General features: G+C 45.6%; 1 protein-coding gene across 4 annotated transcripts in view; it reads left to right on the top strand.

The window, feature by feature from the left end:
• The first annotated feature begins 6,076 nt into the window (after nucleotides 1-6,076).
• The window catches only part of LOC105569990 (protein N-terminal asparagine amidohydrolase), a 57,481-nt gene continuing 35,577 nt past the window's right edge, over nucleotides 6,077-27,980 (top strand). For 2 of the 4 annotated variants that reach the window (XM_012026893.1, XM_012026892.1), the window contains exon 1: nucleotides 6,079-6,792. The gene's annotated coding sequence lies outside the window, so the exon portion shown is untranslated. Of the gene's footprint in view, nucleotides 6,793-27,980 lie in introns of all 4 variants that reach the window. The other 2 variants (XM_012026890.1, XM_012026894.1) reach the window with 2 other exon arrangements.

Below are 27,980 nucleotides of genomic sequence, written 5' to 3'. Positions count from 1 at the left end.
CCCTTAGACCCAGTTTCACAGTAGCTAGTTAGCTTAACTAGTTGCTAAGTAGTGATGCCAACCACTGAAACAAAATTCGATAAGCTATTTACAGGGTTAGATTTTGACAAGTTGCATTTTCGCAAATAAGCTTAAAAAATATGTATAAATATATACTGATAAATTTATATATTGGTATATATATATTGTATATATATACATATATATATAACTTTGTAAATAGCTTACCGAATTTTGTATTAGTGGTTGGCATCACTACTTAACAACTAGTTAAGCTAACTAGCCAGTGAAAACTAGTATTGTGCCGTTGGCTTAAGTTATTTTTCGATTCAATTCTAGGGGTAAAGAACCGATTCACCCAAAAATCGACCAGTGAAGAATCGATTTAAAAAAAAACGATTTTTCCACCAAAAGAATCGATTTTTTAAAGAATCGAATCGGAATCGAACAGCCCTACTAGCCACTGTGAAACTGGGCCTAAAGGCCTGTGTCCACGATGCTAGACCTTGGTCCAAGTTCTAGTTTCGTGTACACCTTAAGAGAATTCATATTTATTTCTTCAAATCTAGCAAATGTAGATAGACGTAAATAAAAATTTAGTTAGATTCAAAGAAATACGATTTCAACGTATCTCATTTGTTTAACCTAACCCAACTAAATCTTTTTTCTGGGTGCGCGAGGCTTAATCCGCGACGATTCTTTTGCGCTCGACGGAGTTCGTGTCGAGCCTCGAGGTGTCTCTCGAGGGTGAACTTCTTTCCAAAGTTTCTCCGTCGCGTGGGAGGGAAATCGGAGCGTGCGAATGCGTTAAAGGTTCATTAAAATTTCACACGATTGACGGCGGGACACCTTGTACACGAGCACGGCACGCGGAAGCATTGATCGCGGAGGGCATTTACATCGCGCGATTGAAAGCTCGCGCGCGTTTACGTGACCCGATCTGCTAACCGCGCCGATCAATTTTCGTCACCATCGCGCCATCGGCGGCGCGGCGCGGCGCGGTGCATGCGGTCGAAAAGTAGAGCAACCTGAGGAGCGAAGGCAGCAGCTAACGCAAGAAATATAAAGCGCCGGCGATGCTTCGTTAACGAAATTGCATCGCGCTCGGGCTGCAACCCGAGATGACATCAAGACTCCTCTCTTGCAGCTAGTTCCAACGTTGCAAAGAATTATATTTGACAGCAATTTCTTACCCCATCGGACTGTTTAACGCCGGGACCGCGGACGATTGACGCATATCTATTTCCAGGGTTGGAAAAGTTACTTTATAAAAGTATCTAGTTACAGTTACAGTTTTTTTGTTCAAAATGTAACTAGTTACAGTTATACAAACAGTAACGATCGTTACTTTGCAGTTACTTTCTTGCAATGAAAATAAAAATATCAAATCTGCATTTAAATTGTAAAGCGTCGATAAAGGCATTTATGTACAAATGCAAGGCCTAATGCAATCTGTGAGGGTTTAAAATATATATAAAGTAACTATTAATGTAACTATAAAATTAGTTACTAGTTGTCGAAAAATTTAACTAAGTTAAGTTACAGATGGAGAGAAAGTAACGAAGTTAAGTTAGAGTCACCAAAAAAAAGTAACTGTAACTTCGTTACGAGTAACGAGTTACTTCCCAACCTTGGTCATAAGCAACTCCCCGCGCGCCTAGCAATGCCGATCGCGGGATGGCCGCATCTCGCCGCGCGCTTCAATTGGACGGTAGGCCGGGCTAAGACAGTGATCTTTAATAATTAATAACTCGTTAACCATTACCAAAATTGCAAAATGGTACAGGACTTTTTCGCTCAATCTAATCCGCTCAAACCGTAAATAAGAGGTGATACGGGTATTACATAACACCCTGTATAGAAGCCTGTGATTCGATGCTGAGAAATCGGTTTAACAGCGATTTCATGCACTAGTGTAAAGCTTAATCTACAATGGCTCTTTGCATTTAGAAACGTTCTATTTTGTGGTTCAATGGTCAATAAGTGCGTTAAAAAATTCGTACAAGTTGATAAATCGTACACTATACATTGTCCAATCGTACAATGTCGACAAATTTTTCAAGATTTTGCGTATGTAAAATAGAATGTTCCTAGACGCAAAGAGCACACTGTAGATTAGGTTTAAGCAACTGAATTCCCTACAAGTGTGCTATTCGTATATCTCTGGAAAAAAAGATGAAGGGAAAAGTAAGCGGATCGATTTGATCATTCACTGCGACAAGAATCATGGAAAACAAAATGGAAAGACTACATTTACAGATCAGTTATTTCGACCGCTTTAGGCGTTCTAGCGGAAAACCCATATTAGGGGCTCGATTATGAATCTTGTTTTCTAGCGCGAGCTCGTAAAACGTGACAAATTTCATTGAAGAAGTCAATATTCGTCACTGAAATTGTTCACTTTTCACGAGGTCACGCTAGAGGAAAAGATTCACGCTCGGGCCCCAGACTACGGATTGAGATCGAGATTAGACTGAAATTTGACCAATCAGAGCGAAGTTTACTAATCTCAAGTTTAGTGACTTTTACTCCGATTGGTCGAATCTCAATCTAATGACAAATTACAATTAGTAAACTTTACTCTGATCGGTCAAATTTCAGTCTAATCTCAACCTCAATACGTAGTCTGATGCGGGCTTTAGGTGACTGTTTAATGACGACATATTTAGAAATTCAATTATTGCAATACAGATTGAAGTCCACAACAGACAAGTAATTAATGCATCCTTAGTTTTCGGTTCAGCCTGCCGTTCGTCCCGAAGAAAAAAAAATAAATAAACTGCAACACGAAGATAATTGCGCGAGCGAGAGTGAACGGAGCCCGTTTTTAAATAGACGCCTCGCGAATGACTTGTAAAAGGAATGACTTTTTAAACTTCCGACGTCCCCTCCTCCCCCCTTCCCCTGCTTCTCGGCGCAGCTCGCGATTCGGTAACGCGACAATCGTCCTCCTCTCTCAACAGGGCTCTTCGAGCGTGTGCAACGCACACGCACGCTCGCATGCATGCACGCACGCCCGTCACGTCGCCGCAGCACGTCACGTCACGTCACGCGTCGCGCGCGACACTCACACGCGCGCGTCGCTCCCGTTTCTCGCCGTGGCACGGATCTGTGCGCATTGAACTTACCGAAAGCCACGAAGGGGCTCGCGCGTGATTTCGTCGATCGCGCGCCGCCCGCCGATAGTTATTTACCCGCCGCCGCCGTCGCGACAGGTGCACACGTGATTGCGTCGCTCGCGTTTCCGTAAATGCGGCTCGCCTACTCACCCGGACTCGATCCGAGCGGGCGGCTCGCCCCGGACGCTCCACGGCCGTCTCCACCGGGGAAGAGGTTGCCTTGCGATGCGCGTCTCCAGCCCGACCCTACCCTCCGGTCGCCATCTTCGATGCGCTTCAAGCTCCGCCGAGCTGAGCTGAGCCGAGCCGAGCTGAACGCGCGGCGCGGCGCGGCCGAGACGCGCCGCGCCGCGCCGCACCGCCGGGCTCCGGCAATGCTCGAGGGGGGTGAAGTTGGCGGCGGTACGATCGATAGTGCGGCCGCGTGACGTCAGATGGCGCGACGAGGCACTTTCGCGACGAAAAGCAGCCCTATCTCTTCGTATTTTCATATTATACATTCCATCCCGCGCTGCCTAGTCCTGGCCCACGTGGACTCGACAAGAGAACCAGCGTCACTAACCCTTTCAAGAAGATCCCACAATGCGGCCTTTCTGAAAAAAAATATAGAGGCATAAATGTTAGTGGCTGTCACAAAAGAAAAAAAAACCCGGGAAATAATTAATGCGTCTAATGCCAATTTCTACCAATACAGATTAACTTTAAACTCGGTTTATAAATTACTTTTTATCTCTTTCTAATTCGTAGGTAAAACTAGAAAAGGACGTAAGGTGAGCTGAACCGAGATTAAAGTTAAACTGCGTTGGTAGAAACGGGCACAAAGGCGACAAGCGATTGACAGATGCAGAATCGGACGCGTTTGTTAGCGACGAGAGCAAGTAGAGAGAAGCCTCCCCGTGGAGAATAGGGAGTCGCACACTTAGTACAACTGATCGATAGAAAGTAAAAAAAATTGAGGTAAACCATGAAGTACCGCGATCAAATTTTTTAAAACGTATTCGTTATCGCCCTTTTATCGCTGTGACAGCATCTTCGGAGTTCACGGACGCGGTAACGATATATTTCTTTGAACTATGGATCGAGTTAATCGGAATTTCGCCCGAGTCGCGCCGGAGCTCCGCGGCGACTCGGTGGCGCAAAGAGGGCCTGCAATTTTACATTTAGCGCAACACCGTAATTTGCGTTCTAGAAGAGCGGTCGCGAAAAAGTAAGCCGCGCATCAGCGTGGATGAACGAGAAACGCCGTCGAGCGGTGACTCACTTTGTCGAGCTTTTAAATGGCCGACGCGAGTCTCATTGCGCGTGGGACATGTGTGGGACCGTAACGCTCCCCTCGTGATCAGCGCTAATGACTCTCGCGTCATTTCGCTCCGGAGTTTACCGACCTACTTCCTCGGATGGGAATTAAAGTATCGGAGCGATTAGTAATCCGTTTTAGATCTCTTATCTTATCATCGTCGGCTCCGTCCTTGTAGTTGTTTGCTCTTTTGTAATCGCGTTCCGTTACTTCCTGCGTTTTATGAAAAAACGAAATGAGAGAGAGGGGGGGGAGAGAGAGAGAGAGAGAGAGAGAGAGAGAGAGAGCCATGTGATTATTACGTTTGATTATTTTCGGCGAGATTCTTTTTGCGTGCAGTCGTGAGAACCAGGATTCGCGAAGCAACGAATCGTCACACGATCAACCGTTCCCTGATTAGATCGCACGGCACTGCAACTGTTGCCTCGTGCGTCTCCTACCGTAGCAATTAATCTTCGAGGACGCGATAAGCGAGCCACGTGTCGCGATCACGACCGATCAGTGATTTGAACGCCAAAAATCCGCGCCGAAAGCCTCGCCCGGCGAGATCACCGCGAGTCGGTCGCCGCGCATGGTGATTTCAACGCTTAGGGCCCGATATTTTCGTGGCCCGTCGAAATGCGACCCGGCAGGCTCGTTTATCCGAAACGTCTGGCTCGTCGAGCACATCGGACGATCGAGAGAGGCGTCGAACGTGAAAAAAAAGGGAATCCACAGACATGTCCATGGCTGGGCTGGGCAGAAAGAAAGGCTGCATGTTGCGCGAGATTGTTCTGCGAAGGATCGAAGTCTTTCGGAGAATCGAGATCGGATGAACAAATGGCGGCGTCGAAGACTCCGCGCGTCCATTCGACGAGATTGCTTTTTACGTTTTATAACGAAAAAAAAGCTGTATTCTTAGCAGTCGCGAAGAAACACGGCAGAGAGCATAAATACGTATTGGTTGAATTATAAATGAGCGATACCGGTCCGAGCGCGAGTCTCCGCGATAGATCGGATAAAAAGATCTGTCGCTATATCGACGGTTCACGGTATCAGCGGTACAAGCGTTGCGATTATTCGAGAATTAGTCGAGCGACACGCACGAGATGGCAGCAGTTGCTCCGAAGTCGCGCGGTTGTCTCCGTGCGATAATAACGCGTATAGCGCACATTTGTATCGTCTTAACACATGCATTATCGTCCGCCGGGAAATTACATACGAAAACTTATTCGTCGATTTATTCGTGGCGCATAAGGAGAGACACAAAAGAGACAGTTCTCGAGCGCTGCAATTTGGCGCGAGAACGTTTGCAGTCGACCAATGCGCGCGAGAAAAGCGTCTGTCTATTTTTCTGTTTCGCGCCACGCGATAACGCGCACTCGACTCAATTCTGTATCTTGCACTGTAGTGAAAATGCTAAAAGTGAGTAGCCTTGTCTCTCTCTAACCGTCTCCTTAGAAAGAGACAAAACCGCTCGCTTTTAGCGTCTTGTAAGATACAAAATTGACACCCGGGTGTCTCGGGCGCGCCGAGTGGGGCACCCGGAGCCGAGTGAAGTGCGCGCATAATCGCGAGAGTGCGGCACCGGCACCGGACGGACCGACGGACCGCACGGACGGTTCGCGCACGATGCCGGCCGGAGCCGAGCGCGGCCGAAGTCGCGCGAACGCGAAACTCACGAGCGGAGTGAACGTAGACGCGCACTCGGGCAGTGCGCGGACCGGACGGACAGTGCAGCGGGACGAGCGAGCGAGCGTTGGCTACGCCGGGGGAGTTAGTGGATTTTGCCGATTTTTCCCGGGCTGTCAAGCGCGCGCTCCGAGCGGAGCGCCCTACTCTCGCGGCGCGTGAAAGCGGTGCTTCGTGAGTGAGACGCCCCTAGCGCGAGCACGCCTCGCGCGTATCTCTCTTCGCCGCCTTGCTCTATCTATTTCTCTCTCTCTCTCTTTTTCTCTCTTTCTCTCTCGCGCGCGCGCGCCCGCTCTGTCATCCTTTCTTTCTCGCGCTCTCCGTATCTCTCCCCGCCGCGCGCTCGGCATCCGCGTGCTCGTCTCTTTCCCGTCGCGGTACGCTCGATAATCGTACGCTCGCGGACAACGACGGCGATCGCGACGCGAGACGGTGACGTCCGTCGCGACACTGACGTTTTTGCCTCCGATCGGCTGCCGCGCCGCGTCGCGTGTGCACCACCAGTTGCGTGTTGCGTAACTGCATTTTACACAACAGCCCGCCGCCTCTCTCTCTCTCTCTCTCTCTCTCTCTTTCACTCGAGTCCCGCGGGTGCATCGGCCCTGTCCCTCCCGCGCCCCTTCCGCTTCGCTCCGCCTCGCCGAAGGAGTTTGGCGCTACGGAACCTTGGTATCTTGACGTCTGGAGCGCACGACTTCGCTGCTGGTGAGTCGTCCTTTTGCTCATTTTCGACTTGTTTCTCCTCTCGACGCGCCCTTAATCCTCTCTCGACGTCTCGAATCTCGCTCGGCTGTTCGTAACACTCGCTCGCGCCGAAGGTACCAGCGATTCGCGCGGCCAATGCCGGGAACAACGAGCGAGAGTTATCGCGACGGTCGCGAGGGGGTTTCGAGAGATCTCATACATTTTAACGCCCGCCTCTACCAATGCAGATTAACTTCGATCACGGTTTAACTTACTCTTTGTTTAACTTTCTCTAGTTACAGAAATTGGAAGAGGAGAAAATCTTACACGGAGAGAATTTTCTCTCAAGATTCATCCCGAGAATCATGTAATCGTGGGACAACGTGGCATTTCCAAGAGCTTTGCGAGCGGCTTCTGGAACTTTTGCCACACATCTTACTAGTAATTATACACGGAAAGAAAATGCCGTTGAATTAAACAAAAATGAAGTCGCTTGAATTTAAACGTTAACGTTTAACACGGGCTGCCACAAATAATTCACTCGATTGTATTTGCCATGGATTTTGATTTTATGCATCGAACTAAATATTCAGATTATTGAGACAACTACCTAATGTTTCTCATTCATTAATACTGATGTCGTATCAATTTTTATTATTTTTTATATCACGATTTTATTTCAATTACACTGATCTTGTTACATCATTTTTTCCCGTGTACACATTATACTAGTAAAATTACTAGTAAAATGTGTGGTCAAATTTTCAAAAATTGTCACAAAGTTTAAAGCGCGACGTTGTCCTACGATTACATGAATTTCAGGGTAAATTCTAAAAGAGAATTCTCTCCGGGTAGTTAAACAGAGATTAATCTGCATTGGTAAAAATGGGCATAAGATTTGTTCCATTTAAAATCGTATTGTATCGATGTCTTGTCATGTAAGTTGACTGCGTCCGAGCGATTTACTTCCTATTGTTAACATCGCGTTGTAATCAACACTGAGAAAAAACTGTCCGATTAAATATAATCGGATAATCCAATTACATAATAACAAACGGATATATCCAATTAAATTGTATATCCGATGAAAAAGATAATCGGTTTTTTGGTCAAATTTCATTGGTAACTGCATTTCATCGGATAAATTTCATCGGATGTATCCATAATTTAATCGGAAAAATTAACCATCGGAAACATTATTTAATTGGTTTATTCTATGAAAATTTTTCTCCGCGAAGCTTTCGTCTAGAATCGTGTCGATTAAGCAAGTTTATTCGCACCGCTACAACGTTCCTTTGATCGCGCGTTTATTTCTGTCAACGTGGTTTGACTTTCATCACGAGTCACCTTACTTTTTATCTTTTTCCGGTTCTGAGAGTTAGAAAAGGATAAAAAGTAGGTTAAACCCGAGATTAAAGTTGATCCACATCGGTAGAAATGCTGAGAAAAATGTCCGATTAAATATAACCGGATAATCCAATTACATAATAATAAATGGATATATCCAATTAAATTGTATATTCGAAGAAAAATATGGTCGTTTTTCGATCAAATTTCATCGTTAACTGCATTTCATCAGATGTATCCATAATTTAATCGGAAAACGTAATCGGAAAAATGAACTATTGGACACACTATTTAATTGGTTTATCCGAGGAAAAATTTTCTCAGTGTAGTGCGCATTGAGTGCACACTAACAATAAGGCCTGTTTATTGTCAATTTTTATACTTAACTTTGTCTTACACTTTGTCGTACACTTTCAAAGAATATTTAGTCGAAAAATGATCCGCATGGATGCTGTACATTTTACTGGCTACAAAAAGTAGCTCAAGAGATATTTAAGACGATCCTTAAATATCAGAATTGCCTGTAAACAGGCCTTAGTGTGCACTCAGTGCGCACTAATGCAAGCAACCGAATTCGTTATAAGGTTAAAGTTAAGCAACGTGTGGTGAAACCGGACTTAAGTCTGATCTACAGCGTGTTTTTTTTTCAATTAGAAATATTTTGTATAAGCGAGTCAATACGCTCAAAAAATTTGCCGACAATATACGATTGAACAACGTATAATGTACAACTTGCACCGAGAGGGAAACCGCTGAGGGCGTTGTGGTGTACAGATTTGCGGCATTACTGGGCATTAGTTGGGCATTATAAAGATAAAATAAGATAAAATAATATAATAAGATAAAGTAATGCCCACTGGGCATTAGTGGGCATTGGTGTACAAGATTTTGGTCAGCGATTTCCCCCTCGACTTGCACTTTATTAAATGTATTTTTTTTGCTGTAAAATAGAACGATTTTACGCAAAGAGCACATTGTGGATCAGGCTTTAAACAATTTTGCGCCTCACCGCGATGTGACGCGATGTGTGTTTCTTAGGACTGAAAATAAAGACGCGGCCCCCGGAAAAATGAAGGACGAGGCGTATAACAAAACGGAACGGAGCGCGCGAACTCCCGCGCCGCTTTTGTCTCCATTTAATTATTTTTAATTTGTTCGAGAACGGTTCAGACGCACCCCCCGATCGCCGTAATTTCGCCGTCGATCGATCCGGCATTCTTCTCAATCGCCGCGTTTTTACGGCGTTTAAGCACGAGTATACCGTCGCGGTCTCGCTCGCTCGCGCATCTGAATATGCAACGGCATCACGGCGATGTCGAAAATGAGTCGGTGTTGGGAAAGTAATGACGGGTTTACGCGGGAAGAGAAAGAACTGTGCTTTTATTATAAGACGCGCGTTTTTGCGACGGCAAGGGGGAGCGGATTCGATTTCGCGGAAAGCATAACGACACTGAGAAAAATGTCCGATTAAATGTAATTGGATAATCCAATTACATAATAACAAACGGATATATACGATTACATTGTATATCCGATGAAATATGTGATCGGTTTTTCAATCACATTTCATCGGTAACTGCACTCAAGCGGATAAATTTCATCGGATGTATCCATCGGAAAACGTAATCGGGAAAATTAACCATCGGAAATACTATTTAATTGGTTTACCCGATGAAAAAATTTCTCTGTGGAGCGAGCGCATCTCCGGAGCGCGTTCCGAGATGCAGAAAAAATGCGTTTTACATTACCGCAAAAAGATATACACTGCGTTTGCGATAAACGGCTTCGATTGACACCTCGAGGTTTACATCTCGACGTCTATTAAGCTGACACAGCCGCTTTGACACAATCGAATAAAACTTATACAGAAATTTAGTGCCCTTTGTTGCTGATGTTGCCCAATTCCTGTCTTTGTTGCTCCGGCCGATTTGGAGAAAATAGTGGCTGTGCTAACTTTAGATTAAACTATAATATTTTCTCCAAATTTAGATTGAAGCACAGCCATGAGGAAAAAATATAAAAAAACACGATACGATGTTTTAGAGCAAATTTGTTGCTAATTAGTTGCTCTGTCAGCTCAACAGACGTGACATCTTGAAGAGTTAGATGTGTTCGACGCGAAGAATTGGAAACTACATATGTAAGAAATTTATGAAATATAAGCTACGGCGAGGTAACTTGCATAAATTTGTCTCACATGAAATTTGATGGGGAGACTCTTTAAACAGTCGCTGTTTCTTTCATTCTCGTTGAATCTACGATAAACGGAGGCATCACTTTTTGGTCGCCTTCTTGAAGTTTGTCGTAGGATTTAAATTGTAACAATCTATTCGTCGTTTATAATTATTGCGCGTTAAAAACGACGCAATGAAAATAATTGAAAACCTGCAGCTTCTTCTCTTCTTTAAATTGATTTGTAATATCGATCGTTCGAATTTTGTTTAATTATCGTAGAATTCAAAGTGAAGTACCGATACTTACTTTTTTAATCTGACAATCTCGTGTTAAGCTTGCATTAAACGATAAAATCGCTCGCAACTCCGATCGCAATGAATTCGAACGCGATTTAAAAGTCAAAGCATTTTACGATGCTTTATGCAATCGCGCGGAGGCGAATTGACAGAAAAAAAACATGTCATTCCGTTTCAGTGTCGCTTTTGGCGAGGATCGCGGCTTCTGTTATTTTGCAGGCGAGATATACTCTTCCTAATCGCAAATCACGTGTACTCTCGAATGGCAAGAAGACTCGCGGCGCGTGCAAACGACGAAAGGAAAAGAAAAGAAGCAGACCGTATCTCTCATCAACTTGCGAGACGCAAGCGACTGCGGTACTTTCGTGTACTGCCACCGAAAAGTTTTTCGACATTGGCAACGGGCGCGGAATAAAGGCTAATCTACCATGTGCGTTTTGCGATTAGAAACTCTATCTTGTATAAAGGCCTGTGTCCATGATGCTAGAACTTGGTCCAAGTTCTAGTTCCGAGAAATTAAAAGGTAGCCAATCAACTTGCAGCTTTTATGGAATAGCTGCAAGTTAATTGGCTACACATTTCGCAAGACTATACCTTGGACCAAGGACACAGGCCTTAAGCAAGTCAATACGCTTATAAAAGAAATGGGAATACTAAATCCAAAGAAATCTTTTTCTTTGTATAACTCCCGCCCGATACTACGAGCTTACGCACGTCGGACTTTTCGAGGATAGTGTACGCACGCCGACGTGCACAATAGCGAACGTAAGCAGTCGTCGTGTCGTGACACTGCAATGGCACTTGCATATGCAGTACGTTCGCAGACTGAAATTATCCAGTGGCCATCCTCTCGCTTCGGTCCCTTCGCGCCCCCTTTTCTTTCCTTCCCCGTTCGTGGTCACCGGGAGGAAACAAAAGGAAAACTTCATTACCCTCGTCCGGCCTCGTAAAATCTTGGCGTCTCATAAAATCTACTTATGAAATCCTCGTGCGCGACGTGTCCGGGGGTTTACATTTTGTTAATTGTTTATTGTTTTATTATTACATATACAATATCACATAACGACTTTAGGCGAGTTATCGAACACTAAATTGCCTCGTACATTAAAAGCATTTTACAATTTCCAAACTTTACCCGTCGGGGAGCAACAAGCGCGTTAAAATCTTTACAGAAAACATAAAGGAAATAATTGCTAGAAAATTACCGTACGTCAGTAATTTCTAATGATTCAATTACTGAACTCTCGTAATTATTCAGTGCTTTTTTCGTTCCCAGCGTATATATTTCTATGAGGCAACTGTCTTGAGAATTGTGAGAAAGTTATCTAGGGGATCTTGTCGGTCATATCCTTTCTCGGACAAACTTATCCAACTTATCATTCAGCCAGGTTCCTAAACGTTGTCGGGACAGCAAGTTCGAGCTCCCTCGCCGGCGACTCCCTCCGGGAAAATTCGGGAAGTGCGTCTCGTAAATTTGTCGACGAGGAAAGACGTTTAATTATCGCGATCGGCGGCGATTCCCGGTACGAAACCGGAAGAAAGGGCACCCGACGAGCAGCGGAGTGCAAGTACTTAACCTTGCCGCGACTTTCGAACCTCCGATCGAGCGGGGTTCAAGGGAAAGGGTTATTAAAAGGCTCTCCCTTCCTGCCCCGTTTTCCCCCCCGCATCACTCGAGTGGTCATTAAAGGCGGAATCGAATTGACCCACTGCATGTCGGTTGCCGTTTCGTAGTGCAACGTACGTCTGTGCCTGCATCTATGGCAGCATCTCCCGCGCGCCGCTCACACGCTGCGATCGAATTTATTATAATCATTCGGCCGGAGTATCGCGAACGCACGTGCGTGCGTGTGCGCGTGTGTGTATGCGCGCGCGCGCACGTGATGATTCAACTCTCTCAAGATAGTCCTTTTTCGCCGTGCGAAATTTATAGGAAGCCACATGCTTGATCAGCCGCTTGCAGAAAAGCGCACCTTTGATTAATAGGTCCCCAAGCGCTCCGCGAAACGTTTTGATCCGTTGAAATCGGACTTTTTTTTTATGACGACGTGCAACTCCGCCGGAAAGAAAATCTTGTCGGCGTTGTATTTCTTGCCCCCTCCCTCCGTTGTCTAAATAAAATTCTATATCAAATTCATGCAAAGTCCAATCGAGCAAGCGAGCACGAAACGCGCTTCGATGCAGGTTGTTCGCTCGCGCTCGCGTGAATCCAGCCCGATGTGAAAAAGTATCATCGAATACGGCTGTTAAAACTTATTTTTGCACCCTGCATACTATCTATCAGTTGGAAACTAAGAAATTAAATTTAGTAGGTGACCATGTACCACGAACGCTTTAAATAAAAAAAAAAGATTTTCCTCTGCAATAGAATAATCAATATTCCCAATCGTTATTTAACGTCACTTTGAAAAAGATTACGAGAAAAAGCCTCGGGTACTCGTCTCATAATGTCACGATATTCGTGTTGATGTGCGAGATACGCGAAATCTTGCCACTAAAAATAATTTCCGAAGTCGTGGAAAGATTACTTTGCCTTAATTCCCCGCCGTTTTTTTTTTTGTCAATGACTGCACCCTCGCCTCGTAGACGCACGTTACATTGCAGGTAATAAGGTAGAATCATCGGACGAGCGGATAATGGGCGAGAAGGGAGGGAGGAAGTTGGGAAGGCTGCCGTGGAATGATAAACACAGCTTTTGCGTGTACTTAAAACGCATGTGCGTGCGTGTGCACGTGTGTTACGCGTGTGTACGTGCGCCTGTACACGGTAAGGGGGAGGAGCGGGTAGGTGGAACGATAGAGCGCGAGGAAACCGAAGGGAAAAAGGCAGAAACGAAAGGGCGGCGTGCATGATGGGATAAGTGCACGTCTCTGACAAAATACCGGGGCCCGCTTACGCACACGCACGCACGCACGTACGCACGCACGCACGCACGCACGCACGCACGCACGCATGCATGCACGCACGCACGCGCAGCGATCGACAGTCCCCGGAGTCGTGTTTATTAATCATTTTTAGTGAGCGCGCGGCGCGCGGCTTGATTCGCGCGCGCAGCATCCTCGGAACCGACAATTTCCGCACGCCGGCCGATTATGCTCGCGCATCCGCCGAGAATTCCGGATCTCCCCGGCTCCACGGTTTCTGACAGCGGCCCGGCATGCATTCGTGGGAATCGCGATCAATCGGCGAGTCCTTGCCGCGAGCCTGTTGCACCGAATTACGTTTGAGCCTGAACTCAAATGGGAGAAGGAGGAGAAGATCGAGATAGACTTTTTATCACAGCGCTCGATGCGTTCTCTGGGTGTCGTGTACATAGTCTTAAAAAATTATCAAGTATCTCCCTGCAAAATTATCGAAATATCTCGCATATAACAGCGCTTAGATAATAGAGGAAAGTCCCCTATTATGAGATAAGCACTTAATATGAGATAGCAGGGTTTTTTCCAAATTAATAAGCATCGTCTATTGGTTTCATCGTGAATTTATTGCCCCTGGAGTGAAATCTGTTTAGTGGATAATTCATTGTTAGATCGTTGTGAATAAAGATTTGTGATTAAATTTAAACCTGCTATCTCATATTAGAAACCCATCTCATAATACAGGACTTTCCTCTACGTACAATCGTTATCGGAAACGTGGGACGACATATTTAAAGAAACGAGATACACGTGCGGGATAATTTTTATACGCACCTCGGATTTTCATTGTTGTCAGGACTAATGTTTTTCGGATTAATCGCGACCATAAATGACGAAGGGAATCGTGATTTGCGTAGACTTAAAGAATTTTAAGGCAGAGATCTTAAATTATTTATAGACGCGCAGGACTCGTGCATTCCGCATTGCTGGCGTAATTCTAATTCATTCGACAATGCCGGACTTTTATTTTTCACGATCTGTGATTACGATCAAACGTAAAAAGTCTCGAACGGCGTCTCTCTCTCTTTCTCTCTCTCTCTGACGCCGAGTACGCGCCGCGTGCTTTTTGCCTCGCGAGAAAATCCAACCGACGCGAACGGTATCGTGCCAATAATTGTGCGCAACTTAAGTACACGCCGGTGCTTAAGGACCAAGAAATTGCGAAATAATGAACGCCTCTCCGGGCGGATGATTAGGAAAAAAGTGTCCGTCGTTAGAATCAGCGATGGACGGTGCAGGCCAATCCCGCTACGTCGCGCCGTTGAATTTTACAATTGCGTAGTCATTTGTCTTAAGACCGCGCGCGGGACACTTCTCTCCGTTATAATCAACATTACTTTTTTAGCAAACGCTGCGTTATTTCGTCCGTTGAATTGGCTCTCGTCAGTGCAAAGAATATTTCCTCTTTGTAAAAATTAATTCTATACACGCGAGTGATTGATCATTATGTTTTTGCGTAAGGCAATCTGCAGAGAGAGAGAGAGAGATTTAGACTGATATACAAACGTGCAAAAATATAAATTATCGCGTTAATCAATGGCACGATAAAAAGGTCCGCGACTTTCAAATCGCAATCTTTCTTCCGCGTCGCGATGATAAATTCTGTTCGTAGCGTAAGTTGTGAACGGAATCCCGAAATGATTTCGCAACTCAGTGTAAATCAGAGCTTTCGAACGTGTGGTCTTGAAGTAATTAAGCGCGATTTGCAAGTACATTGACGCAAAAATGTAAATATTAATTTAGCGATCTCGTTACGTTGGTGAATTAAAGCGGGGTCATCGCGCTACAGTGAACGAACGCGCGCGGTGATTCGAATGTCGCTGCGGATGTTGCACAAAAAGAAAAAATAGCGTATTGCGGTTGACACTTATAATATCTATCATTCATATCGGTATCAAGGTGACCACTCCTTTCTACGTCATACGCGCACGGCGCAATTTCCTCTTAAGGATTCTTTAAAAGGCTAATGCGCATTTTAACTTGCGCAGATAACGCAGATAAATACGATCGCAAATTACTCTGCTGTATCTCATGCAGATCCGATGATAATATAAGACGTACCCCGCGTGCGCCAATCCTTCCAAGATACACGCGTGTAGACACGCTCGCTTATCGCGGCACCTTGAATGGGTGTCTTTGGCTGAATTTTTCCACTTCTTTAATCGCCACGGAGGCGGCGATTAAAGAGAGCTAATGCAAAAATGCAGAGAGTGCATCGCACGCTCGTAGTAAATCTCGACGGCGAACACACGCGATGGCGTACGATCGAAGTTAAGGTCCTTCTCCTCGCGGAGCCCTCGAGGGGACGATAACTCGCGTTAATTTGACAGTTAATTAGCGCCGATCGGATCGATCGTACGGTCCGCGATGCACTTCCGCGATTAGCCTTTTTTTCTCCAAGCTGCCCGCTGCGTTTACTTTGCCGTTTGCGACTCGCTATTAATTTCGCCTCGCTACGACGGCCTGGGTATGTTGTAAAGATGGATGTTTAATGTCATGTCCGCGTCAGGCTTATTCGCAGATACAGAGGTGGGCTGTATCGTCGCTATTAAGAATTGGAAATCTATTTCTGATTAAATTCCAGAAACATGTATCCTAATTTTTAGCCTTCGACAGAGCAATTGCCGTCTTCGCCATTCTCATTTTTTATCACGTAAAACAAAAGAGATGAAACGACGAACTACGTTAAAAAAAGGGACTTTAAAGTTACAAGATTTATTCAAAAGATTATTAAATCCTTTTAACACTCAATTACTCGATTATTAAATCCTATTTAACACTCAAAATACAAATTGGCGTGTTCTTGTTCACTTCCATCTATGTGAAAACACCTTTAAATATCGTATTAAAAATTTGTCAAAGGCTCTTATCGCCCTTATCTTAACTCACTATTATTATTAAGTCCGTTTGCGATAATTCAAGCTAAAATAATTTCGGCGTTTAGAAATGGACACCTCGTGCCAAATGAAACAAAACGGGGATTTATTTCGGGAGTCCCCGGGCTGATACTTTTTTATTAATAAAGTTGAATCACCTTATCTCCCGGCGAATTTATTCGCTCGGCGATGCACACGAGATTACGAGAAGATTTCCTCGATACGGCGCGCGCTCCGCGTGAAACCGCGTGCGGCCGGCGACGGCGGCGCGTTATGGCAATCCTGAAAACTTCCGTCATCGCCCGCGGCGGGTATTAAGAATGTCGTTGATTAATCCCGGCATTGCCTTTTTTTCAGTTTTACACTCCGCCATTCTATAAATACAAGACGCCGCCGTACGGGTACTCGGGCCGGTGGGTGTGCGCCTCTCTACGCGCTTCTCCATTTCTACCCTCGTCCCGTTCCTCTCCCTCCCCCTCGCGCCACCGCCGAGAAAGCACACCGGCAATGGGAAAGCAACGATCGCGGTTGGCGATCATCGGAATTTCTGATCGGAGAAATTCCCGGGCTACGAGAATGGATCAACGTTGAGGCGCGCGACGTCAGAATCCGGGATGCGTTTAATTAACCTTCGCGTCTCTCGCGTTGACCTTATTCAACATTGTAAATCTAACTCGATTACGAAAATCGGGATCCTTCGCGTCGCGCCATCCTTCACGCGTTACGAGGCGCATTGTTCCTTTTAATCCGTAATACACGCCGCTACGCGGGTTAAAAGGACAAAGATGGTTAAAGATTCGAACGCTAATTACATGTGATTTATTTAGCGGAGTTTTAAGGCCCTGATATCAGCGGGACGGCAAACATGTTTATTGTTTTATTCATCGGCCCGGCAGACGCGCTCACCGCCGTGATCGACGTTAACAAATGATGCCCATCACATGCGAAGATCGGCGCCGGCGATCCGACGATTATAAACTTGTATCATTCGATTTCGGACTAATGGAGGTAAAAATTGATGCCTGAAGTCGACTCGACTTCAAGTTTCATTGGAAATCGAATGATAGAGCATATTTATTTATTCGCTATATTTCTTCATTGATAGTTTTATATATTTTTAGTGGATTCTTGCTTCTCCGAGACGAACATTAACTTTGACTCAGCTTTTCCAACTTCAGGAATTCTCAAGTTTGTAGAAAAGTAAATTATTGGACTCTTCAGTTGCACACGTGAGATATTAATGCGAATCGATGTGATAGCGTTTGCAGTGCGTTTTTTGAATTGAAATGTGAAAATAGAAGATTTATTTTTCGGGCACTCTACTTTTACAATATGCTAAATGAAAGTCGAGAAAATTGAGCTTGGTCAAACTTGGTAAACGACACGATTTGTCTGACGTTGAATTCTTCGGCGATAACTAATGTGGAATGGTAAACGGATGATATCGGGAGATAGGCCGTGCGTTACATGAAAAATAAAATGCTCAGCCGTCAACTGAGGGCCATTTACAAATTGTCATTATTTCTCGCATGATTCAATGTTGACCTAACCCAGCTGGCCACCCGGAGGCGTTTGTCAAAAGTTCAATCTTTCAAATTGATTTACGATTGTTCTCATGAATGTATGCCAAACCGGTTCGAGCCTCGAGAACACCTAGCCGGGGTCTGAAAGTTGATAATTATCGATTCCCTGATTTATCTTTTGCCGTGCATTGCCGCGTTCGCCATCGGGAAGTATAACGTGCGAGATTAACGGTGATACGCGCGATTCGCGCCTGTGAAAAAGTTTTAACCAGCATGTACTTGTCGTGTTATAGACGACGAGAGGCGCGTGTGTACGATCGAATCGCAAGTGAGACGTCAACGATGACAACGAAACGACGTCCTCCGACGATGCTCGGTTTTCCGCGAGCTCACGTACCCACGGGCCTCTCCTCGCCGGACAAATCACGGCTATTACTTTCCGATCACCCTGTACATCCGTCTTTTTATCCGCGCGCACACTTCTACCTGTCTCGTGTTTTTATTTCGTGCGCGCATAGAGCCGGTCCACGTGCACGGGGCCCTTGCATACGTGCGCTTGTACACCGGTGGACGGTAATGAACCGGGTTGCTAGCTCACTCGCGCGCGCGCACGCGCGCACTCGTATTCGTGTAAACTAAGAGCACATCCACACGGACGCGCCCGTCTACGTGCACGGCGAAACGTGCGAGACGGTGCACACGTAGACGCGATACAAGACGAGGCTCCAGGCGCGGTCAGATTAATGAAACTCATGCGAGCAGCGGCTCTCAAGTCCGCAGGATGCTGAGAAGAAAGCGCATTCGTGACTATTCTTCCCCGACTTCGGGGCGAATCTCCGATACGTTGCCTCGTATCTCGAAATGAAAGAGAAACGTCGTTAAAGTTTCTCACGTTAACCTTCGGGGAGAAATGCTTCGGAACTTGGAAACGTTTGAAAAAAGAAAGAGTAATATCGCTCGCGCTGGAAAGAGAATCTTGGGAGTATGAATCTATGTCAGACGGAGGATTCTCTCTCCTTTGAACTATGCGATATCGAAATTTGAGATAGTCACTCGAAACGTCACCTTACGTGTGTCTTAATTCTTTTTTATATTATCTACTGGCACTTGAATAATGCGCGAAATAAATGACTCCACGCGTTCTACAGCGGGTACAGTTTCGCAAATGGCTTGGGAATATGAATGAGTCTAGTACAGACGGAGGATTCTTTCTCCTTTGAACCTGACATGCGATATCGAGGTCGTCACGCGTAACGTCACCTTACGTGTGTCTTAAGTTTTTTGTATATTATCTTATTTTATATTATCTACTGGCACTTCAGCAATGCGCGAAATAAATGACTCGACGCGTTCTACGGCGGGAACAGTTTCGCAAATGGCTGGTGCAGTTATACCGTTATGCATAAATTTTGCGACGGGGCTCTCGTGCGCCGCCTTAGAAAAGACTCAGATCGACAGGTTACTCTCGCGATCTCGCGCGGCAACCGTCGTGATCGTCACAAATTCGCACACTGCGGTAAACATACGCTGCGCTCCGCGCGAAAACGGCGAGGGGACGCGGCGCGCCGTGTGGACCGTCCATTATTGTCCCGCGCATCCACTCCCGATGATGTGTTACGTGCAAACGCGCCGCTTTATCTCGCCCGAAACTGGCCGGTAATTGTAATTCGAACTCGCCCGAGACTCGCCGTTACTCGCGCGAGCGCGGTAAATCACGCCGCTTCTGTGCGCCGCCTCGAGGATTCGAGACGTTCCGGGAACGTCATTATCCGCCTCCTTATAGAACGTTTCGGCGAAACCGCTCGTGGAGCGGTTCCCGCCACGATTCGGACGAGTTTCGCGAAAAGCGCATCCGCGAAAAGCACCCGCGGGGTAGTTCGAGTGCACCGATATTCAGAAACTGACGCAAGTATCGCGGGGAACTGTATTCCTTGATTCAGGGCCGGTCGTTCCAACCTCTTGGTAAGTTAACCGACAGTTAAGGCCCGGTTTCACCAAACGTCGCTTAACTTTAATCTTAGTTTAATTCGTGTTTGTCTCTTTCTACAGTAACAGTTGGAAAGAGAGAAAGAACGAATTAAGCTAATCTTAAAGTTAAGCGTTAGTGAAACCGGGCCTTAAATCATACATATGTCTTTGTCTTTTCTTTAAATTAGACAAAGATAGGCAGGGTTTTTCATTTTCTGGTTAATTGTCAACCAGAAGTTAGCCGATTCTCTAACTCTTTTGAGATAATATCAAAAAATGATGGAGAGTCGACTAATCACCGGTTAACAGTTAACCAGAAAACGAAAGACTGGAACCTTGGATATATAATTTAACTATCATGATAGTTAGCTTATCAAGAGGTTGGAAAAACCCGCCCTTGAAGCAACGGATTAAGATTTGCCGTAGTACTTTTTAACGACACTCGCACTAATGTTCATTTCCTTGTGAGTCTTGGAAATGTATATTTTATACATTTTTTTACGGTATCTCCCAGCTTGCCTTTTGCCGTTTTGCTTCGATTCGGTGCACAGAAACGTTCCGCTTCAATTTCGAGAAGATGCCACGTTTTCAATTCCGACAGTCTTCTCCTCTTATCCGCAGGCCTATACTAGAGTGTACGAATATGGACGCCCCTGCAACCATAACTGTATACTTTCACGTGGCCGCCGACTTTAATCGGAAGGTACTTAACCGAACCACGGTATAGAATTATAACCAATACCTCCTATTCCCATACTCGATGCTCGCTTGGAGAGTTTCCCACGACTTTGGTCTCCGTTCCTGCTCGACGTTTCTTAACGAGAGACGGACGAGCGAGTGGTATGCGAATTTTTGGAATTTTATCTAAACCCGGTCAGCGAAGTGCCAGAAGCATAGGTTTCACCGAGAAATGGCGAATCTCCCCGCTGTCACGACACTCTCGTCGGAGAATCGCTAAGAAATCGACTCTTGGCCGTGATAATCTCTTTTACACGTATTTCTACTTAAGTCCGCGATATTTCATCGAAACGTCCAGTCATCTGGGAAACGGGGAGGTCGCGCGATTTCGAATGTCGAGAGATCGAAGCCTCTACGATCCGTGGAATCGAAATCTCACGTGGCGGAAAACCAACGAATTCAACGAAATCGTATTACTTTCCGTCGACGTGAAATTTCAACCTTCGCCATTTGTCGCTTCGCACTTTTACGGGTTTAAAACGCGACGCAAACGATGACAGCACACTTTTGTACGACGGCGTTGCGCTTTTATCGCGTCTCGCCGTGACTTATCGGAGCGCACCTCGACGATACTTTCTAATTGTAAAGCATTACATTGTCGTAACGCTCCCTGCGTAATTATTACTTGTACTAGTAGCGTAGTCATTACTCGCGTATACTTGAGTAATCCCGGCGTCGATTAGTCATTGAACGCAACGAATATTGGCGTTCTGCCGTCATAATACGCTATCTCCACGATCGGCAATTTATATTTGTAGCGATCAATCTTCCGTAAAATCATAACTATCTATTAACTATTGGATGCACGGGATTTCAGCTAATGAAAGAAAATTCGCCCCGCTCGAGCGAGCACGAATCTCAAATTTTTGTTGCGAAAGAGTTGCAGGAAATCGACGTTTTTTTTTTAATCCGACTGAACGCTAAATGCGATAAAGAACCACAGGTCGTTTCACGAAAGGCGAGAGATGCGGATGGTCGAAATTGGGCGAGCGAGTGGTAGCCTCTGTCTTTCCCTTCGCGCGTCCTCTTCTCGCGATTCTAGGTTGGAATCACAGGCTTCTATATTAAGTAACACCCTGTATACTACCAGACTGCTACTTTCATACTGAAACGTGAGGCAAGAATTCCGCCATGTCTTGTTAGGTAAATCAAGTACGTGTGCATCGGCCTGTCACGGACATAGACGTATAATATATTCTTGCTATGTCTATGGTCGCCGAGAGGCCGATGCACACATACTACTTTATTTACCTAACAAGACACGGCGGGACTCTTGCCTCACTTTTCAGCCCGAAGGTAGCAGTCTAGTAGTGTGTAGAAGTCCGTGGTTGGAATCCTCGCCAAGTGCAGGCGTGCACGCGAGCCGCTGCGAAAGCGAAGGAGGGCTGAGCCACGTGGAATGCCCTCGATCAGGGGATACCGTCTCTCCCGCGTCAGCGGGGACGAGCTCTTCCCCGGCACTTTGAACTCTCTCGAGCCGGTCGGGCCCAACTGACATGAGTTAAGAGATGCTGTTGTAGGACCGGCTAAAGAGAGGGTGTTAACCTTCTCTCCCGCTAGCTCACCTGCGATAGCCGCTCACGCCGGTCTCTCAACGGTACGCCGTCGGTTTTCCGTAACGTTTCAATTCGATACGCGAGTCCGCATCGCTTCCTCGTTGTCCGCGCCGCATCGCGAAACGCCCAATTTTTCACGCGCTCCCGATCACTTTGAGCGGACGGTGCGCACCTCTACCGGGGGTACTTGATGAACTCGAAAGCGATGGGATAAGCTACCGCGCCGAGTGATTGAGCAACTCTAGACTAGACGTTGCTGGACGTTACGCCGATCTCTGACGCGAGATGAGGAAAGTGAGGAAGAGGTACTGGAATATTAATTCTTCGTGCGACACAGCAACATGAATTTCATGGGTCTGGAGTAGGATAGGACAAGCTTCCTTATTTTAAGGAAACGCATACGAAAATCATAACGCTGAGAAAAATGTTCGATTAAATGTAATCGGATAATCCAATTACATAATAACAAACGGATATATCCAATTAAATTGTATATCCGATGGAAAATATGATCGGTTTTTCAATCAAATTTCAGTCAAATAAGAAATCCAATTTTCTTCGCTGTAAAATCTATATCTTAGTAAACATTTTATAGAATTATAGTAAAATTTGTCTAATTTAAAATTATCTACTGTTTGATATTTAATAAATACCTAAATTAAAGAAATGCACGTTTTAATTTGTTTCTTATTTTTTTTAAATTTAAGTTAATAAGCTATTAGGGGCCACCTAATGAATAATTTTCTTGAGTAAAGTAGTATTTTTTTTGGTTAAGATATTGTGTTTGTCAGTGCATCATTTAATCGGAAAACGTAATCGAAAAAATGAACCATCGGAATTTATCCGATGATTAAATTTTTCCCAGTGAAAGCCAACAAACAGTTTTGGATGTCAGGTTACTCGTTAGAAATTCTTCTCGCATTTTGTTATTGACGCGATGGATTCTGTTCCCTTTGATACTCTCCTGTCGCGCTTTAGCTTTTATGTCTGAATTAACCGGCCTGCCGCTCCGCGCAAAAGAGAACGGAGCTTTGCCTAGCACGTCATTATTTCAGATGCAAGTGAGTTCGTTCGTAGCCCTTTTTCTCCGCAATCGCCTGTCTCGGGCGATTCGAGGAGGCGAAGCGGACCTCCACCCTTTAATCGTCTCTAATGATTGGCTCTTTATGCGCACGTCGGAATTCGTATACGCTCGCGCGTGCACGCTACTTTGTGGCAATTGACAGGTTCTTAGATAGAGGCTTTCGATAACATTACGGACCCGTGTTTCTCTCTACTCGTCCGCGTACGAAGATCGATTAACGTGCCGCGACCAACGATGAGAACGATGATATTCCGATGAATTTGACGAAGTAACGTCCAGCCTGCGCGCGTGTCTCTTCATTGCAAATACGATGATTCATTGCCCGAGGAATCGCCTTTTCGCCTTACGGGGGACTCTCGCCGCAGATGTATTAAATTTAAATAGCTTAGGTAATTCTTAAATTTCTCTGACGAGAGCCGCGCGCGTAAATGGCACGTAATTGATATAATCGGAGGCGAATAGCTTGAATTTTACTTAAGAGGGACGGATAAACAGCATTTTATTAACGAAGTCATTAACGGCTTCGACGTCCCCGCGGCGAGAAGAGCGACTTCGAATTTCGTAACGAATATCGCTGGCCGTTTTCCGCCGGCGCGGAATATCTCGTACAGACTGTCGGTTTCTACTTTTCAACTCGGCTCTTTCGAAATCCTCAGCCTCGCGCTATCTATCGCGGATTTTAATAGCTACCCATAATCACGCGAGATCTTCGTACGCTCGGCGGGATCGGCAGGAATTTTCGAGCCGCCGGCTATCGACGGGCAGTTTGCGCTATCCGCGACTGAATAGCCGGAATTTTAAGCGCAATGCGCGGAATCCCGTGTGCCGGTTTCCACGTTCCGCATTTCGCGTATCAAGGGACTCTACATCGGACTAGGTTAATCCGGTTGGCTACGAAGAAGCTGAGGCGCAGGGAGAGAAAAACCGAGAGAAAGAGAGAGAGAGAGGGGGACTCGTATATCCGGAAGGCACACACACACACACACACATACGAACGCGCGCGAGTGAGGAGAGCTTCTCTCCCATGTATGTACATAGCGTGTAGCATGCGAAACGAACGGCCGTGTATCCGCGCATAAATGTGTCTCCTAGCGAGATCCGAGAATAGTGAACGTATGCGCCGTGTGGACCCGCGTACAGCATTCGCGGATCCAAGACACTAGATTCTGCCGGTCAGAACAGGCCGCCTCGTACCTATATTAATTGTCCCAAGTTCTTCCCGCCATGAAATTTACCTCAATTATGTGATCGCGATTGTCGAAGAGCCACATTTGTTTAAAGCGTTTACTTAATAAAATTGTTCCCCAGCCACCTGTGCTTCTACCGGAATCTTTCAGCGCAAATCTCGCACATTCGATTTCTAACTTTAACGTTGAGTTAATTATTTTATTTCGGTTCCAAATTAAACCGAGACTCTATCACTCATTCTCTCTCTCTCTCTCTCTTCGATGTGAACGTAGATTCTTTTAACTCGATGCATTATGCGCAACACAAAAATTGCAATTGTGATGTCTTTGTATTCTGCGATTTGCGAACATTGCAAATTGGAGGCACGCGGAGCGAGCGAATAAAGTAACTTCTATGCTTGGTACAAAGCGCATACGCGGGATTCACGCTACTCCAATTAAATGCCTTTAGCACAGGATATACAGGATATAATACGGCGGTTTCATTTGCTCGGCAGATATTTAACGTGTGACTTTAACATGGGTACGTGAACTGTCAGGCAACGCACGTGTGTATGTGCCTACCACGTGGAAATTGTATATAGCACGCGGGCGCAGAGAATCCACGCGGAATGCAGATCAAGGTTAAAAAATACATTCAGCGGCTGGGCGCTGCATGTGTGTCAGTAAAAGTCACATGACTCGTGCGATCCAAATTCGAACAAATGGGACGGATTACGGATGATTAATTAGGTGTTCATTCTATCCTTTATAGTTGTTTTTTAAAGCTACGTGCAATTTGCATTTCTTTAAATGACCCAAGATAAATCGGCAACAGAATATTTTTTCTGTAAATTGTTATAGCGAAATTAGAATAAAAGACTTTCTTCAAAAATTCTTTTATATTTTATTACTAAAAAATCATTCGACATATTTTATCGCGATCTTGTCCGAAGAACCACATTTGTTTAAAGCGTTTACTTAATGAAATTGTTGCCCAGCCACCTGTGCTCCCAGCGGAATCTTTCGGCGCAAATCTCGCACATACGACTTCTAACTTTAACTTGAGTTAATTATTTTATTTCGGTTCCAAATTAAACCGAGACTCTATCACTCTCTCTTAATCGGGCATTAAAGCATTTACGTTAATAACGTTTACTACACCCGAACGTTTGGCAGGGAACTTTGGCCGGCTCGAACGGCCTTGTTTCTAGTAAACTAGGGACGTAAAGTAGGACGTAGCGCAATTGCAACTTTAATTATTCACTGGCCTGTGAATTTCGCCGTTTAAGCCGCCACTTTTTCAGAGCCGCGATGCACCTGCGCGATGCGCAAGTTGCAAGTTGCATCCCGTATATAGTAAACCGCGTTTACGCTATCTTAAGTGCAAGGCTCCCTCGGTGTTACCGCAAGAGTTCGTATCGCGTGCATTAATCTTTATTGTATAAACTTCGTGTACCTATAATTTCACCTTGCAATTTGCTGCGTGAAGATGCATAAGTATAATCATGTCTTGTATTTCGCGGCAACGTGTGCATTATGTATTTACGTGTACACGCCGTCTTTAAAACGAGACAGATAATATCGCTTCTTTTTGATTATACGCGGCTAGAACCATTCTCATGTGACAATCCATTTAACTTGTAACATTATTTCCATATTTAAAATACTTGAACGTTCTAGCCCAACTGTATCACGGAGAAAATTTTCTCGTAAAGTTGAACCTGAAAATCATGTAGGTAATCGTGGGACGACATGGCATTTCGGAGAATTGCATGAGTGTTTTGAAGGTTTACCATACATTTTACTAGTAAAATGTGTACTAAGTATAATTACTTCAAAAAATCCTCATGAGGTACTTCAAAATGCCATGTTGTCCCACGATTACATGATTTTCAGGGTAAATGTTAAGAGAAAATACTCCCCGTGTACATTTTCGGATTCAGTGTTTAGTTGAAGTTGCACATCTCTGTTTTTGATAAGAATAACTTGCTTTCTCAATTTATTACTTCACATTTGTAATTTAGGTCATGAAAACAAACGCAGATTAAAGCTTTGGCGAATAAAATATTTGATATAAAGAAATGCCGAGAAAACGGCGCATCTCATCGACACTACCGATACATACGGCTTATCCTAATTACACTTTCTGGAATTTATTGACGTTCGTTCGCATCGTAAGATCTCCGATTACGCACTTTGCATACGCGCCTCATTTCTTTCGTACGACCGCGCCGGTCTTCGCTCGCGACTCATAGATCGTCTAACGAGGTGGCGTTGCATCGCGATCTAACGTCAAAGTATTCGATCATCCGGCGCGTCTCGCGTTTCGACACGCCTCGGCAACGGTTTTCATTTCTCACGGACGGACAAACGAGTGGCCGTCGCGCGAGTGGTTGCATCCATCCCGCGGGGATATAGAAATCCGCACCCACGCGCGATCTCAAACGCGGCGTACGTAGACTCAGATACTCAGAACAGTACTATATACTATGTGCAGTACACACACGTGCACGCATACACGTGACTTACGGACGCGGCCAAGCGCGCGCCTCTACGTACCCGGGGTGCACACACAGTGCGCCGGGCGTGCACGTATGTAGCACCGGCGCGTCTGTGTCAGAGGGGGGGGGGGGAGAGAGAGAGGGAGGGGAGGAGAGCGCAGCATGCGCTCCCCCCCGGGGGCCCACATAAATCAGAAACTCAGGTTCAGGCCTAGCCCGAAGCACGGCCAGAACAGAAATTTAGATGCACCGGGTGTCCCCGAAGTAATTTCCCCGCGGGGCGAGCGAGCGGCCCACGGAATTGGGAATTAGGACGGTGCGCTCGTCCCCTCCCCCCTGTGCCCGTCGCTCGTTCCGGAGTTCCGTACGATAATTTCAACGCGCCCTCGTCGCCGGCCGTAAATCAGCCCCGCCGAGGTTGGATACACCCGATAGAAGATCGTGTGCGGTGACGCTGCTAATTTTTTGCCAGCTATCTCGTTATTTGTGACGCGCTGACGATGAATATTGCCAGCTGTATGCCAAACGCGCACCTCCGCCACTTATCTCACCAATAATTAATTTCATCTCCGAGTAGGTTCTCGCGTGGAAGTGATTGAATGTCCCGGGTCGTTTTTGCGCCGAGAAAAACCTATACACTTATTCTATTATTTGTCAATTAATCGTAATCGTTGGTCAATGAAGAGCTCAGAGGCGAGAAATATACTTTTGCATACCCTTATTTCGCTGTACCGAAGAGACCGCGCTCGTCGAGCATGTCCAACCAGTTCTCACACTCTCGCCCGGCTTTCCTGCGTAATCTCGCTCTCATCCGTGTTTTACGCCTGGCGTTTCGTAATTTTGTTCTAACCGCAGGTCGCGATATCGAGATGTTCGCGGTACGGCGGCGATCTCCATCTCGATTTCACGCGGCATTGATCGGCGAACGAGAGAGAGAATGAGCGTTGCGGATTTAACACCGTGGTAAACATGGACGTAGGAAATATCTGAACGGAGCGTAAAGTACCCTTATGGGCGCGGGGAGTTGGCTCTGAAGGGCGAGGGGAATCTATTGTCGC

This window comes from Vollenhovia emeryi, unplaced genomic scaffold (assembly GCF_000949405.1).
Source record: "Vollenhovia emeryi isolate VEMERY1.0 unplaced genomic scaffold, V.emery_V1.0 DF939122.1, whole genome shotgun sequence".
Taxonomy (NCBI): domain Eukaryota; kingdom Metazoa; phylum Arthropoda; class Insecta; order Hymenoptera; family Formicidae; genus Vollenhovia; species Vollenhovia emeryi.
Note: the sequence above shows the minus strand (reverse complement) of the source record. Positions and strands in the feature narration are given on the sequence as shown.